Genomic DNA, 17,438 nt, shown 5'->3' with positions numbered 1-17,438 from the left:
GAATGTTAATAACGTTTATTTCATTTAATAAGCCTTAAAGTTTTCACATAAAAAATCGGAGGCATTACTTTGCAGTACGGTCTCGCAATTTCGTGGCAACGTACACACTGCCCGATCGACTGCACTCAACCATTGCTACGCCTCCCTGTTCCTATCCTTGGCTGCGAACTGATTTTACTGTGTTGACTGAGGTTGTGTTTCACGAGGGGGCACTTAGTATTACACACTCAAAAACTGGCATTTTTCCCTAGCTGTTTTAGAGCTAACAACAACAAAATTACCTTAGATAAAGCACTGATTAAAGAAGTGGCTAATGTAATATACGAAATTCACCTACGCTCGATGACTTGCGGAGCTACGAGCCGATGAATTTAGTGATTATTTATGAATGGATAAAACATGCATTTCAGAGCAGGAGAACGCCAAAACGCCATAAAAGCCATATTTGATGGAAAATAAGTCATGAAAGAACCTGTAAGCTGCAAGTACAGGCTGTTAGCTACATTATGGTTTGTACCCAAGGCCTCAAATTCAGTGCAGTTGTATCACCAGAAATATTAGTTAAAATAGTTCCTCAAACCTGCAATATAATTTACAATTGCTTGATACAGTACATCAGGCTAAATTAAAAAAACATAAAGCAAATTATGTTCATGAAAAATTTATGAATTTATCTGTGTATATTGCAGAAAAGATGTCCCTATAAGTTTAACAATCTCGTTTCGCATTAGAAGATGAAAGACTACAAACAGTGACGGTACATATCATGTAAAGGTTCAAATGGCTCTGAGCACTATGGGACTTAACATCTATGGTCATCAGTTCCCTAGAACTTAGAACTACTTAAACCTAACTAACCTAAGGACATCACACAACACCCTGTCATCACGAGGCAGAGAAAACCCCTGACCCCGCCGGGAATCGAACCCGGGAACCCGAGCGTGGGAAGCGAGAACGCTACCGCACGACCACGAGCTTCGGACAGTATCATGTAATAAATAGAGCAACAGATGCACAATAAATGAAGCATTTGACGAATATTAGGGCTGTAATAATTATAATTTTTGTTCTTCATAGCAGAAGGTGCGGCCATTGGCTGGATTTTTTAACACTTCTAACAACGAAACAAGTACAAATAAAAGTGTTTCGACTGTCTATTCCGGTTTTTAAGTTTTAATAACTTATACATAGCGGAAATGAAATCTACTCTGTATTGCGGTTTTAGATGTAATTTCTCATAAATCAAAAATCTAGTGCGTCTTTATTTCGGGGTTTAGATTTCATTTCTGATAAATAACTAAAATAAAACCTGAAAACACAAATACAGGCGGTAGCCGGACTCTTATTCATGAAAAATATATCTTTTATTGTGTCCAAGTGTCGCACTCTAATTCATAAAGTGTCTGTATGTCACATGAAACCATTCTTTTATATGTCCAGCCTTCTGATTGGAGTTTTGTGGGACTTTGGCCGTTCACTTATGTAATAAAATGAAATACCTCCAGCTGTCCTTTCGATGTTATTTATTACGTATCAACCAGTTTCGGTGACTCAGTACACCATCCTCAGGCTTGTATGCATGAACAATAATGACAGAATCATTAGCTTACAAAACTGTTATACGCTTTGTCTAGCTTGAAGGAAGGAAGGGAGATTTGGTTTAAAGTCCCGTCGACATCGAGGTCATTAGAGACGGAGCACAAGCTCGGATTGTGTCAAGGGTGCGGAAGGAAACTGTCCGTACGCTTTCAAAGGAACCATTCCGGCATTTGCCTGGAGTGATTTAGGGTATCAGGGAAAAGAAAAATCTGGATGGTCAGACGTGGGTTTGAATCGTCGTCCACCCAAATGAGAGTCCAGTGTGCTAACCACAGCGCCACCTCGCTCGGTGTCTGGATTGAACGCGTTAGTGAGTTACGTATATGTTGTAGGAGAGAATGCGGTATTTTATGTGTATCCAATACATATGATTAACTTACCATGTGGTTTACAGTTCAGATATTTTTTGTTACTTCATGGATTGGCACTCTTGAGGTATTCTTTATATTGTACTGCATATTCGTTGTCTAGTGCTACTCTTTTTGGTATGGTATGATATAGATTTTTTGCACAGAGCATAACTTAATCATAGCTAACACTTCGTTCAGGAATCATGAAAGAGGGTTGTATACATGGAAGAATCCTGGAGATTCTAAAAGGTTTCAGATAGATTGTATAATGGTAAGACAGAGATTTAGGAACCAGATTTTAAATTGTAAGACATTTCCAGGGGCAGATGTGGACTCTGACCACAATCTATTGGTTATGACCTGTAGATTAAAACTGAAGAAACTGCAAAAAGGTGGGAACTTAAGGAGATGGGACCTGGATACACTGACTAAACCAGAGGTTGTACAGAGTTTCAGGGAGAGCATAAGGGAACAATTGACAGGAATGGGGGAAAGAAATACAGTAGAAGAAGAATGGGTAGCTTTGAGGAATGAAATAGTGAAGGCAGCAGAGGATCAAGTAGGTAAAAACACGAGGGCTAGTAGAAATCCTTGGGTAACAGAAGAGATACTGAATTTACTTGAAGGATAAAATACAAAAATGCAGTAAGTGAAGCAGGCAAAAAGGAATACAAACGTCTCAAAAATGAGATCGACAGGAAGTGCAAAATGGCTAAGCAGGGATGGCTAGAGGACAAATGTAAGGATGTAGAGGCTTATCCCAAGAGGGGTAAGATAGATACTGCCTACAGGAAAATTAAAGAGACCTTTGGAGAAAAGAGAACCACTTGCATGAATATCAAGAGCTCAGATAGAAACCCAGTTCTAAGCAAGGAAGAGAAAGCAGAAAGGTGGGAGGAGTATATAGAGGGTCTATACAGGGGCGATGTTCTTGAAGACAATATTATGGAAATGGAAGAGGAGGTAGATGAAGATTAAATGGGAGATATGATACTGCGTGAAGAGTTTGACAGAGCACTGAAAGACCTGAGTCGAAACAAGGCCCCGGGAGTAGAACTACTGACAGCCTTGGGGGAGCCAGGCCTAACAAAACTCTACCATCTGGTGAGTAAGATGTATGTGACAGGCGAAATTCCCTCAGACTTCAAGAAGAATGTAGTAATTCCAATCCCAAAGAAAGCAGGTGTTGACAGATGTGAAAATTACCGAACTATCAGTTTAATAAGTCACAGCTGCAAAATACTAACACAAATTCTTTACAGACGAATGGAAAAACTGGTAGAAGCTGGCCTCGGGGAAGATCAGTTTGGAATCCGTAGAAGTGTTGGAACACGTGAGACAATACTGACCCTACGACTTATCTTAGAAGAAAGATTAAGGAAAGGCAAACCTACATTTCTAGCATTTGTAGACTTAGAGAAAGCGTTTGATAATGTTGACTGGAATACTCTCTTTCAAATTCTGAAGGTGGCAGGGGTAAAATACAGGGAGCGAAAGGCTATTTACAATTTGTACAGAAACCAGATGGCAGTTATAAGATTCGAGGGGCATGAAAGGGAAGCAGTGGTTGGGAAGGGAGTGAGACAGAGTTGTAGCCTCTCCCCGATACTATTCAATCTGTATATTGAGCAAGCAGTAAACGAAACAAAAGAAAAGTTCGGAGTAGGTATTAAAATCCATGGAGAAGAAATGAAAACTTTGAGGTTTGCCGATGACATTGTAATTCTGTCGGAGACAGCATAGGACTTGGAAGAGCAGTTGAACGGAATGGACAGTATCTTGAAAGGAGGGTATAAAATGAACATCAACAAAAGCAAAACGAGGATAATGGAATGTAGTCGAATGAAGTCGGGTGATGCTGAGGGAATTAGATTAGGAAATGAGACACTTAATGTAGTAAAGGAGTTTTGCTATTTGGGGAGCAAAATAACTGATGATGGTCGAAGTAGAGAGGATATAAAATGTAGACTGGCAATGGCAAGGAAAGCGTTTCTGAAGAAGAGAAATTTGTTAACATCGAGTATAGATTTAAGTGTCAGGAAGTCGTTTCTGAAAGTATTTGTATGGAGTGTAGCCATGTATGGAAGTGAAGCATGGACGATAAATAGTTTAGACAAGAAGAGAATAGAAGCTTTCGAAATGTGGTGCTACAGAAGAATGCTGAAGATTAGATGGGTAGATCACATAACTAATGAGGAGGTATTGAACAGAATTGGGGAGGAGTTTGTGGCACAACTTGACTAGAAGAAGGGATCGGTTGGTAGGACATGTTCTGAGGCATCAAGGGATCACCAATTTGGTACTGGAGGGCAGCGTGGAGGGTAAAAATCGTAGAGGGAGACCAAGAGATGAATGCACTAAGCAGATTCAGAAGGATGTAGGCTGCAGCAGGTACTGGGAGATGAAGAAACTTGCACTGGATAGAGTAGCATGGAGAGCTGCATCAAACCAGTCTCAGGACTGAAGGCCACAACAACAACAACATGATATAGATGGTCAGGGTGTGACTTCTAGTTGGTATAGCTGACGCAGGGTAGCTACCTTAACATTTGTCTATCCTCTAATTATCCTTGAAGCCTCAATGCCTGTGACATTTTCTGACATTATTGACTTGGTTCAAATGGCTCTGAGCACTATGGGACTCAACTGCTGTGGTCATCAGTCCCCTAGAACTTAGAACTACTTAAACCTAACTAAACTAAGGACATCACACACATCCATGCCCGAGACAGGATTCGAACCTGCGACCGTAGCAGTCGCACGGTTCCGGACTGCGCGCCTAGAACCGCGAGACCACCGCGGCCGGCTATTATTGACTGGTCTTTTACTTGGTTACACAAGCTGTACGGAGGTTGGTGTAAGTGGTTGTCTTACATCGTTACAAATATTTGCGACATTACCCAGTAGTGTACGTTGGTTGTATACAGGCATTCCATGATTTGTTTTATGACATAAATATTACCTTCAAATATCCTGGCCATAGTTTACCACATTCGATACAAGGTGTATGGATACGTCATACATATTTTTTGCAGTTTTCGTCTTTTGTGTTTAACGGCCGCTTTGTCTAGATAGGAATAGTGGATTACAAACATATTATGGATCACAGAAATTAAGGAAGATATAAAAGAACTCCAAATTACAGTAGATGACCTAAAAAACAAGACAGAGAATACCAGAATACTGCAAGACCCGCAAACCAGACTACAAATGAAAATCAATAAAAGGAGTACAGGAAGAGTGGTCTCAGATGAAGAAAGAAAGAAAATATCTGAAAGAATGAGGAAATATTGGGCACACAGAAGAGCAAAACACCTTTCATATAAGAATAGACTCTAATAATAATATTACCTAAATATCATATTAAGTTATTGTTGAGCCAAATTGTATCCCTGTGTAACAACTTGTTTACAACTTTGTATTTTTGACTAGAGTGGTCCAATGAAGGCCATAAAATAAATAATAATAATAAAAATAACTGAGTATAATACAATTTTTCATCGATATCTAATTTTTTGTTATAACTTGGATACATACCTAGCTTTTTCACCTTTGATGTTACTTATTACGTAGCATATGACCTGTGGATACTATAAGTTATGAGGATGTATATTATTAGTTACTGACATTTACTCGAGTTAGATAAATATTTGGTATTTGTTTTGTGATAGTGCATGGTATATGGGTGCATCCATTCGTGAATGTTGTCACCCTGAATATCACCTTGTGGACATTTCCATATGTTGTGCCTGCATTATGATGTAGGTGGTTTCCTGAATTTGGTCTTTTGACAAGTTTTGGACACTCGTTTTATGCATATGACCCAAGTATGACCCTCTACAGTTTGTACCTCAGCATTTTGTAACTATGACATGACATATAGAAGTATTTATAATGTGATAGACTTATGTATATTTACACTTAGATTTTGTTGATATTGTCCTTGTGCAAGGACTACTTGCACAGACACTGCACATCGCGACGTTAGATGCCACCTAGTGGTGTTGAGGGCACGTGACTCAGTAACAGAAGTATGTAAGCGGAGCAGACACGATCGCGGGATCACCCTAGCGAACATATGTTCTGCAAATAGGGAAATCCATGGAGATAAGTGACTTTGGCAAAGAGCTGATTATTACGCAGAGCCTGTGAACGAGTATCTCGAAAACTGCGAAGCTAGTCGAATGATCAAGTGCTACTGTCGTGAGCAACTACGGAAAGAGATAGAAGAATAGTGGAACTACCACTCGGCGCTAATAATTGGACGTCCACGACTCTTCATAAAACTTGGGGTTCGGAGGCTTGTCTGCTCTGTAAAGTAGGATAGATGTTGATGTGTCGCAATTCCGTCGAAAAAGCACAATACTGGTGCACGCGTAAGTGTTTCGGAGCACACTTTTCATCGTACGTTGTTGAACATGGAACTCTGCAGCAGACGATCCCTACGCGTCCACATGTTGACCCAAGGATATCGTCAATTACGATTGCAGTGGACCGTCGATCAAGGGAAACGTGTCGGATCTCTGGGTGAATCACATTTTTGCTACACTAGGTCGACTGTCGTCTCCGCAAACGCCGTTATCGAGATGAACGGGGACTCGAAACGTGCGGCGCGCCGCGGACGTAGGGTGGTGGGAACGGTATTATGCTATGGGAGACGTTCTCCTGCACTTTCAAGGGAGCTGAGTGAGCCGTTGGGGGCTAGCAGTCGATTTCGCATGCCTTGATTTCAGGCATTATCAGTGGCGCTACTATTGACAGTGTGAATCTATTTAGTTTGTCGCTAATTATCTCCGGCAGAGCGAGTCCTAAAGTAGGCCTTGAGAAGCGTTGGTGGGGGGCAGGAAGAGAGAGGCAGCGACTGACAGCGGACGAGAGGGCATCACGGGCCAAGTTCTGGACATAGCGGGCCAGTCGGCCGTTAGCTCCGTTTATATCAAGACATGATGAAACCAGTGAAGTCATAGTTACAACACTGAGCTGAGTACGGCATCTTTCAGCCAGTGTCCGCTGATTTGTCCGGCTTTGATACTCCATGTTGTGAGCACTGGATGCTGGGAGCCGCATTGGATATTTCCAGGATTATCAAATGTATGTCACATCTTGCGTTTATGGTCAGTATTTCTCCTACGACGATTCGCCCACCTCTATTGACTGCGCTTGGTAGTTTACTGAAAAATATGTTTGAGCCTAATTATTTGAGCTAAGACTCTGTTGCTTCAGATTATTTTATTGCTGATCAGTCGAATATTTGGCTGATTATGTAACTGTTCCTGTATTGAGTAGTTGTATGTACCACTGAGAGCTTCATTGTAGTGTATCTGTGTTGGCTACACGCAGTGTGAAAGACTAAATTCGAATATTTGACTGAATATGTATTTGTACCTGTATTAGGTATTTTTGTGTACCACTGAGAGCTTCATTTTTGTGTATTTGTTTTGGCTACACGCGGTGTAAAATACTCAATCCAGTGGTTCACCGTAATGTTATTTTTTCCCATTGATATGGGAAAGTGTTTTGGCAATAAGCCGTCCATCTGATTGTGAGAAAATAGCCGTTTGTTCTTGTCATTTTATCAAGAACATCAATTCTTTGAAGGCAGTGACCCCGGAATTCGAGGTTAGTCACCCCAGTCGTGATCAGGCTAACCAGATAACAGTTCTTGTAGAGCAGCATTCCGATGTATCGACTACTACGTTGAGTTCAGTACAAAATCCACCTGGCCGTACCTGGCAGTACGGCAAACGTATCATCTCACATCTCCTAAGATGTGAATATTGACACAGAATATTAATAATATGCTGTGGAATAGAGTTATGAGACCATCAATTACCCCGTATGCTTCACCTAAATTTCTCGTTCGTAAGGAGAAGGGTGAGGATTATAGGCCATTAGTCGATTATCAAGCCCTTAATGAGAAGATTATTTTGAATTCCCCTTCCTCATCTCCATAATTGTTATACATGGTTTGCTCGTGCCTGCTATTTTACCGTACTTGATTTTAATCAAGCTTACTATTGGATCCTTTTTGGAGAGGAGTCTAAACATGTTACTGCATTTTGTGCGGATTGGAATCTGCACGAATGTAATGGGGTATCCTGTGATTCAAAATTATTTTTGATTGTTCTATTTGTTTATTGATGCTTTTACGTAGGGATTAAATGAATGTAACCATTCAAACAACAAATGACAGTGCTATTCTGGGTTCGCCCTTCCAAACTTCATTGTCCTATCTCATCCTGTCTTTAGGGATTTCAGTGGTAGCAGAGCTTGGCTGCGTTCTGTTCAGGCGAAGGGGGAAAGGGTTAGAACTGCCTTCCCCATTAGCGTCATTTGTCGTCTGAAACTCGAGAATTTCTTTACTTAAATTTTTTGTGCTGTTTCAGGTAGCCGCTTATTGTCATGAAGGCCAGAGGTTGTTTGGGCGTATCGTATCTCAAGCGTGAACATTTTGAGTATGAATTATAGGTATGGCGCATTTTATGGAAGTTAGCTTTCCGGAACAACCAGCCGGGTTGCTCGCAGCATAGGATAACCCTCTTCACATTTCCCGTGAGACCGTTGGAGAGGTAGGTGCTGCTATTTCTGCTGCTTCTGTAGTTTCGGAAGAAGTGGCTCGTAACCTGCAATTTTTGGAAGGCAGTCAACCTACTTATGGGCAATTGTGTAGGGTCCAAGCCCATTTGGCTCACTGGAGTAACCGTCTTGCTGATATAAATTGTCTTGAGCTTAGTGATCAGCAAAGGGAGCCTTTAAGGCAGTTGCTGGATTAAGTGAAGGATCGACAAGCTAGGACTGGATCATTGAGTCTGGATAGTGATGTGGATAGTTTGGAACAGGGCAGTTCGGCCAACAGTCAGTTATTAGATTTAAAACAGGTCGGTGCTCGAGATCTTATTTGTTTGGGCTATGATGCATTTGCTAAATTACCTAACGCGATCGTGTATTTGTTTAGTGGTATTTCCAACATATTCATTGGTCAAATGGTTCAAATAGCTCTGAGCACTGTGGGACTTAACTTCTGAGGTCATCAGTCCCCTAGAACTTAGAACTACTTAAACCTAACTAACCTACGGACATCACATACATCCATGGCCGAGGCAGGATTCGAACCTGTGACCGTAGCGGTCTCGCGGTTCCAGACTGTAGCGCCTAGAACCGCTCGGCCACTCCGGCCGGCTTCATTGGTCACTTAGATCAAATTCGACAACTGTTGTGGTACTTGTCCGATCTGAATTTCGTGCTGATGCCTTGCACATATCGCATTCTGTGATACTTGCCTTGCTTTGACCTTTGTCGAAGAGGTTGTTAAGTAGTTTGTTGTCTGAGATATTCAGAAAAGCAAGCTAACCTAAGTGGACTCAGGACTCATATAATAGAGAGAACGTTATCACCAAGTACATGCAACGAACTTGAGTGGGTACACTTATTGGCAGGCACAAGCATCTGCCGAGGCCTTGAGTCAGTATACTGAGCGTATTCAAATTGCTGTCTCGGGTTTGAATATGGAGGTTACCAAACAGGACTGAATCTCAAATATTTTAGAAGCCATGATGCCGGAAGATCGGACGCGTTTTGTATTTGCGCGCAAACCTACGACTTTCGCTGAGTTCACTGAGTAACTTGGTTCTTCGAGGCACTTAGATTTTCAGACGAGCAACGAGATCGAGGTAATGGTCTTCAATCTTAAACTCTTATCCCAAATGGCACTCATCAGCAGTCGCCTTCTGATTCATTAGCCAGTAAACGTTGTTTTCGAAGTGGTGCCAGTAGTCATCTCGTGTGCGAGTGCGCAGGTAGACATGCTCCTAGGCCTAATATCTGACGTCACTGGGTACCGCATAAAACTCTTCCAAGAAAACTTCACGCTCAGTGTGCGGGTATTCATGCTCTTAATAAATCCGCTGTTTCATACGTTTGTACGTGGCTTAACTGAGAACCTGTTTGTGTAATTCTGGATTCTAGAAGTTCCGTTTCCTTGCTCGACTGTAGCTGGTATTTTAAATTCGTAATTTGTGTAGGATGCCTCCTATATGCTCCTCTTCCCAGAGATGTCGTGTGGCCAATGGACAAGAGCTGCCTCTGGTGGGTTCTTCTAGAACAGTTTCCCGATTTATCGACTAATAAGTTGGGCGTAACCTATCAAATGCAATATAAAACCCGTCTGGCCGACGACATCCCGGTACAGCAATACTCCGTATCGTCTCTCACTCCCTAAGATGAGAATATTAAAACAAAACATTAATGATATGCTGTGTGATGGAATTATTAGACCATAAACTTCACCGTGTGCTTCACCTATATTTCTCGTTCCTCAGGGGCAGGATGAGGATTATAGGCTGGTGGTCGATTATCAAGCCCTTAATGAGAAGGTTGTTTTGGAGTCAGTTCCCCTTCCTCATCTGCAAAGCTGTTACACAAGGTGCTTGCTAATTTACCGTTCTTGTTGTTGTGGTCTTCAGAGACTGGTTTGATGCAGCTCTCCATGCTGCTCTATCCTGTGCAAGCTTCTTCATCTCCCAGTACCTTCTCAATCTGCTTAGTGTATTCATTTCTTGGTCTCCCTCTTTTACCCTCTACGCTGCCCTCAAATACTAAACTGGTGATCCCTTGATGCCTCAGAACATGTCCTACCAACCGATCCCTTCTTCTAGTCAAGTTGTGCCACAAATTTCTCCCTAATACTATTCAGCACCTCCTCATTAGTTATGTGATCTACCCATCTATTCTTCAGCATTCTTCTGTAGCACCACATTTCGAAAGCTTCTACTATTTTCTTGTCCAAACTATTTACCGTCCACGTTTCACTTCCATACATGACCACACTCCATACAAATTTTTCAGAAACGACTTCCAGACACTTAAATTTATATTCGATGCTAACAGATTTCTCTTCTTCAGAAACGCTTTCCTTGCCATTGCCAGTCTATATTTTGTATCCTCTCTACTTCGACCATCATCAGTTATTTTGCTCCCCAAATAGAAAAACTCATTACTACTTTAAGTGTATCAGTTCCTAATCTAACTCCCTCAGCATCACCCGATTTAATTCGACTACATTCCATTATCCTCGTTTTGCTTTTGTTGATGTTCATCTTATATCCTCCTTTCAAGACACTGTCCATTCCGTTCAGCTGCTCTTCCAGGTCTTTTGCTGTCTCTGACAGAATTACAATGTCATCGACGAACCTCAAAGTTTTTATTTCTTCTCCGTGTACTTTAATTCCTACTCCGAATTTCTCTTTTGTTTCATTTACTGCTTGCTCAATATACAGATTGAATAACATCAGGGATACGCTACAACCCTGTCTCACTCCCTTCCCAACCACTGCTTCCCTTTCATGCCCCTCGACTCTTATAACTGCCATCTGGTTTCTGTACAAATTGTAAATAGCCTTTCGCTCCCTGTATTTTACCCCTGCCACCTTCAGAATTTGGAAGAGAGTATTCCAGTCAACATTGTCAAAAGCTTTCTCTAAGTCTACAAATGCTAGATACGTAGGTTGGCCTTTCCAAATCAAGCTTACTACCAGATCCCATTAAGTGAGGAGTCAAAGCACGGTACTGCCTATGTACAAATTGAAATGTGTTTTAATTGAATCGAGTGCCACGGACCATTTCTCTTGGCTGGCGAGGCTGTGGTTCTTTCACGACCCTTAGACCATGTTTTTAGTGGTATTCAGTTTGGTTGTATATTTAATTATCTTGATGGTGTAGTGGTCTATAACCGCTCTTTTGATGAACATCTTTCTCATCTTGAGCAGGTATTGTTAAAGCTTCGATCTGTCGCATTAACTGTCAAGTGATCGAAATTTACTCTCACTAGGCAGCAGATCTCTTTCTTGCGTCACCTGGCTTCCAGGGATGGTATTAGGGTTGATGAAGAACGTACTTCCGATATGAGAAAATTTCCTTCCACAAAGAAACAAAAGGGGTGACCGGATTCATTTCTATGACTAATTATTTTCGGAAGTCGGCACCTAATTTCGCCCAGTTTGCTGCTCCCCTTAAAAAATCTGCGTAAAAAGTGAGAAAATTTTGTTTTGGGAGAGAGTAAGCAATCCGCCTTCGAAGCCGTTAAGACCAGACTCAACAACCGTCCCGTATTCGCTATCTCAGACTTCGGAAAGAGATTCATAGTGCTGGCTAATGCTTCCAATGCCGAAATTTCTGCTGTATTTTTACAGGAAGGTTTAGGTGAAAGGCGCCCTCTAGCTTCTGTTCCGAGCAGATAAGCAGGTCCTGAACTTAAATACTCGCCCGTAACTTGTCACTCATAATTATTCGTGTTTATTGTATTTGTCTATGCCTGCTATTATCTGATGGTTAAAAATGGTTCAAATGGCTCTGAGCACTACGGGACTTAACTTCTGAGGTCATCAGTCCCCTAGAACTTAGAACTACTTAAACCTAACTAACCTACGGACATCACACACATCCAAACCCGAGTCAGGATTCGAACATGGAACGTAGCGGTCGCGCGGTTCCAGACTGTAGCGCCTAGAACGGCTCGGCCACTGCGGCCGGCTGTGATGGTTAAATAAATGTAACCATTCAAATGAAAAATGGAGCTGTTGTTTTGTGTTCGCCCTTCCATGTTTTCCTTTTCTTACCTCGTCCTGTATTGAGGCATTTCACTGTGGTAGTTATCGACGACATGCTGACAACTGGGAACAGCCTGCATCCCTTCATGCTTGATGTCTCCTCCGACAGCGATGTCATTCGTCATCAGAATAATTCTCCCTGTCTCGGAGGCAGAAACGTGCTCAGTGATTTGAGGAGCATTTTACTGAACTCTCGTAGATGTCTCGGCGACAAAATTCGCCTGGTGTAAATCCTATGCAACCCATCCATCGAGCGCCATCATTGCATGTGCAAATCAGCGGCCCGTTATTTACTCAAATTACTTGACCTGTGCGTAGACATCTAATGTCACGTACCTCCACAAACCCACCAACAAACTGTCGGATCCCTGATAAGTAGCATCAGTGATGTATTTCGTTCCGAATATGGACACACAAGCTATTTAGTAGCTCGTCATTACGTTTTGCCTCGTCAGTGTAGATGCATACATATTTTTCATCCTGAACATTATATTGTGTTTCATATATTCTGTGTATTGTATGACAATGATCTGACACTTTGGTGGATATTTTATGCTTTGACGTAAATATGCCTACCTTAGCTTTTTTTAGCTTTGGCGTGACGTATACATGTATTTATACCATCATTTTGATAGCTGTACTTGTATTGGCACTTAGATATTGTTGATGCTCTACATGCGCAAGGGCTACTTGCATATAGATGCAAATTTCTTTGGTTTAGTTATTTCTCATATTGTAGTTTCTTTTATGTGTCTATCAATTTCTACAATTATTTTTGTAGATTAGTAGATTACCTTAGGATTTTGCACTTTAGTGCATCATCCAAGAGACCAGTTTTAATCATGGAATATTTAGTTAATGATTTCATTAATACAGAGTAATTTTTTTCAATGTATAGAGTGGAAAGTCGTTATGGTATACTGCATATAATTTGGCGTTAGATACGTATGTGACAATGGATCTGTTGGTTTATGAAATGATTACTGTAAATTCACTTGTATAGTGTTGTCCGAGATGCTTATTCTGTTTTTAATCTGTGTATTTGCATAGGTTGTAAGCTCAAGATGCTATCATTTCTGTTTATGCACACAGGCCTGAACATGGTTTATTGAGTCACGGAAATTGGTTGCTATATAAAAAATAACATCGAAAGGATTGTTGTAGGTGTTTATCGAAAGGATGGCTGGAGGTGTTTCGTTTTATTACTTTTTTTATGTCATTAGTTTAATGCGGTCCGCCACGAATTCCCGGAGATGTTTATGGAAAAAAAATGTTCAAATGTGTGTGAAATCTTATGGGACTTTACTGCTGAGGTCATCAGTCCCTAAGCTTACACACTACTTAACCTAAATTATCCTAAGGACGAACAGGCATACCCATGCCCGAGGGAGGACTCGAACCTCCGCCGGGAGCAGTCGCACAGTCCATGACTGCAGCGCTTTAGACCGCTTTTTTTTTTTTATTTTATAAAACCTTTATTAAAAAAAACAGTGTTACACATTGCAAATACATACTAAGTTATACATACATGAATTTATTTAAACAAAGCGGTTTGATCATTTCAATTGCGCTGACATTAAGGAAAGACAACAGAAGATTGTGTTACTGACTAAATCACCAGAAAGAATTAAATTAAACATAAATACTTGAGAATGGCGGAAAGGAGATATATAATAAAGTTGACTAGCCTTCCAACTACACTTTCTGGACATTAATTGAATCTAAGTATTTCAAGTGATCAAATCTATATAATCAGTCTTTCACTGCAAAAATGAACAGGGCAATGTGCCAGCCATTGAATATTACATTTATCGGATAGAATCTTATGGTTTTAACCAATCGATAAGGAAATTTCTATAAAAAACTGTCTGTTTCCAAATTTCTAGTATAAGCCAATAATGCACCTTTCATGTTTTGTGTTTGGCACTATTAGACACACAATCTCAATGTCACATAAGTTCTGTACATTAGCTTATAAATTTCAAAAAACTACTCTCTGAAGTAGAGAAAGCACACATAATAAATATACTGTAAAACCTTAAATAGTATCCTTAAGGTAACTATAATACATCACTGTCAACACAGTCTTCTTTTTTATATTAACCAATGCCCATTCTTTCAAATACAATTTTTAGCATATTACCGAACTTTTTCTTGTGATTCGAATAGCTTCTAATTTTGTGGAACTCACACAGCATGTGTACCTTGAACTCTATGATGCTATCGGATCCTAATTTGTTAAGGACGTAGTTAACAAAATTTCCCAGCAACCAGTACACAGCGTTATTTTTTGCTTCTGGGAAATAGCGTGCTTCAGGCCTGTTTATCAATGACAGCGATATATACTCAGGGGATGTTCTTGTAATCAGAGCTATTTGCTCCCGGATCCACTTCCAACTATTCATGTGACCACTGCAAGTATATCTATGAATTACTGTGTCAACTAGATGGCATTGTTGACATAAATTTGTTTCACAGAGTCCGATTGCGTGCAGTCTTTCATTGGTGCTAACTATGTTGTTAACTGTCTTGTACCATGACGTTTTTATGTTAGACGTGAGCACATTAGAACTAATGTTCTTCCAAATCTCAGTCCACTCAATGTTTGGAAACTGTCGTTCTATTTTGTTTCTTCCTTCGCTTTTCTTTCGTTCCCGCATTATGGCTCTCGATGTTAAGTGTCGGGACTGCCTGAGTTCGACACTGACATAACTAAACTCAACATAGAAAATCCTCACGTGCTGTAAGCGACTGTTGATATTCTGCACGTCAATCGGGGGAAGCAGGCTTGGAGGTTTAATGATCTCGAAAAGTTGGCTGGTTATGCTTTCTCGCGAGTCTCTTATTAAATTAACTTGCCTTTTGATAAAAAGAGCAGAGGCTTTATCCGTTATGTCAGTTAATCCTAGTCCACCATTTTTAGGATCTAAAGTGGCTACTTTAGCAGGTACTCTGAACACTTCACCTCTCCACAAAAATTTTGTGATTTTGGACATTATTCTTCTCGCTATCATTCTCGGTATTGGAAACAGCTGGGCAGTATAATAAGCCTTAGCAAGGATGCATGAGTTGGTATACTGTGTTCGTTGAACTTGGTTCATATATCGAGTTAAATTCTCTACAATGGCTCCTTGCACTTTATCTGCTGCAACTTTCCAGTTTAAAGCCGTCATTTTCATAGGGCATGCTGTCAGGGTGATCCCAAGTGTTTTATGTTGTCCGACTAATTTTGCCCACTCGACGTTGATATTAGCAAAACCTCTGAGATTTAACATCTTACTTTTTTTCCGTTTGCATTGGCTCCAGATGCTCTACAGTACGAATCAATCACTGTTGCTAGCGTGGTTACCTCGTCATTATTCCTTATAATGACCCCTATATCGTCAGCATAGGCTCTTATAACTGTTTTGTTTCCTGATAATGTTAAGCCTTTTAATGTAGCATGGACGTGTCGGAGGAAAGGTTCCAGCGAAATTGCGAAGAGCGACATGGACAGAGGACTTCCTTGAGGAACACCTCGTTGTATTTGCATCGGCCTGGATTGTTGACAATTCACCGCTATTTTAGCATTTATTCCAGTTGCTATGTTCTTAATCAACTGGATAACCCTATCGTTGAAACCTATTTTCTTCAATGTCTGTAGAAGATATTCATGGTTAACTACATCGAACGCCTTATAAAAATCTAAAAACAATAAAGCACACTTTATGTTTGTTACAGAAGTTATTGCAATGATATCCCTGAATTCCGCTAGATTTTGAAAAATGGTTCTGCCTTGCGCACAGTTCTGATGTTGACTAATAATTTTATCTGTAAGGCATGAAATTCTCTTGTTTATTATTCTAGCTATTAATTTATAATCAGAATTCAGCAGTGAAATTGGACGAAAATTATTTAAATCTTTGTTTCCATTATTTTTTGGCACCAGAACAATTTTACTCTCCTTAAACTCAGCCGGAATCATTTTACCCTGAATAACCTCATTTACAATGTCCGTAATTTTCGCACCTACTATTGGCCAGTAACGGATGTAAAACTCTGCTGGCAGACCATCCGGTCCTGGGGATTTTTTTGGTGGCGAGGCGCACAGAGTCTCATACACGTCTTCTTCACTGACAACCTCGAGAAAATTTTCGTTGTCATCTTCTGTCAGCTGTGGGGCTATGATGTCAAGGAATTCTTCCAAGGAAGTATCACTACTTTGATGTACAGAATATAGCTCGCAATAATAGCGATAAATCTCGTCCATGATATCCTGCTGGGTTCTGAGAATCGTGCCGTGTTTTGTTCGAATTTCTTCGATAAAAGTCCTTCTCCCGTTTTTCGTATGCTTCACTAAATGATATAGGGAAGTAGTTTCATCTGCTGACACCGAATTTGCCTTCGATTTTATCTTCAACCCTTCCATTTGACTTCTCTTGATATTAAGTAACTTGGCTTTGACTTTTTTTATGTCTGCTATCCGAAGTGAGGAACCTGCTGAGACTTGATCATATAGATCTCTCAAAACAGAATAGTAATACTCTATAGTGCATTTCATTTCCCTTGCGCTCTGGGCACTGTATTGAATAAGAACTTTCCTCAACTTTGGCTTTGCCATTTTAACCCACCAGTCAATAGCAGTGGCATATCTACTACGGGCTCGCAGGCATATTGCCCATGTTTCTTTAATCAGATCTTCTAAATCATGATTAACTAACAAGGAAGTGTTCAAATTCCACTGATTCTTGAATCGGCGAACCGGCTGTCTTGTTAGATTTATGCAAGCTAAGACACTTGAATGGTCTGAAAAGTACGTAGGAACGGTTTCTACTTTTGTCACGGAAGTTACAAGATTTTTAGAAATATATAGTCTATCAATCCTGCTACGTGATGTTGCCGTGAC

This window comes from Schistocerca piceifrons, chromosome 3 (assembly GCF_021461385.2).
Source record: "Schistocerca piceifrons isolate TAMUIC-IGC-003096 chromosome 3, iqSchPice1.1, whole genome shotgun sequence".
Classification (NCBI taxonomy): Eukaryota; Metazoa; Arthropoda; class Insecta; order Orthoptera; family Acrididae; genus Schistocerca; species Schistocerca piceifrons.
Note: the sequence above shows the minus strand (reverse complement) of the source record.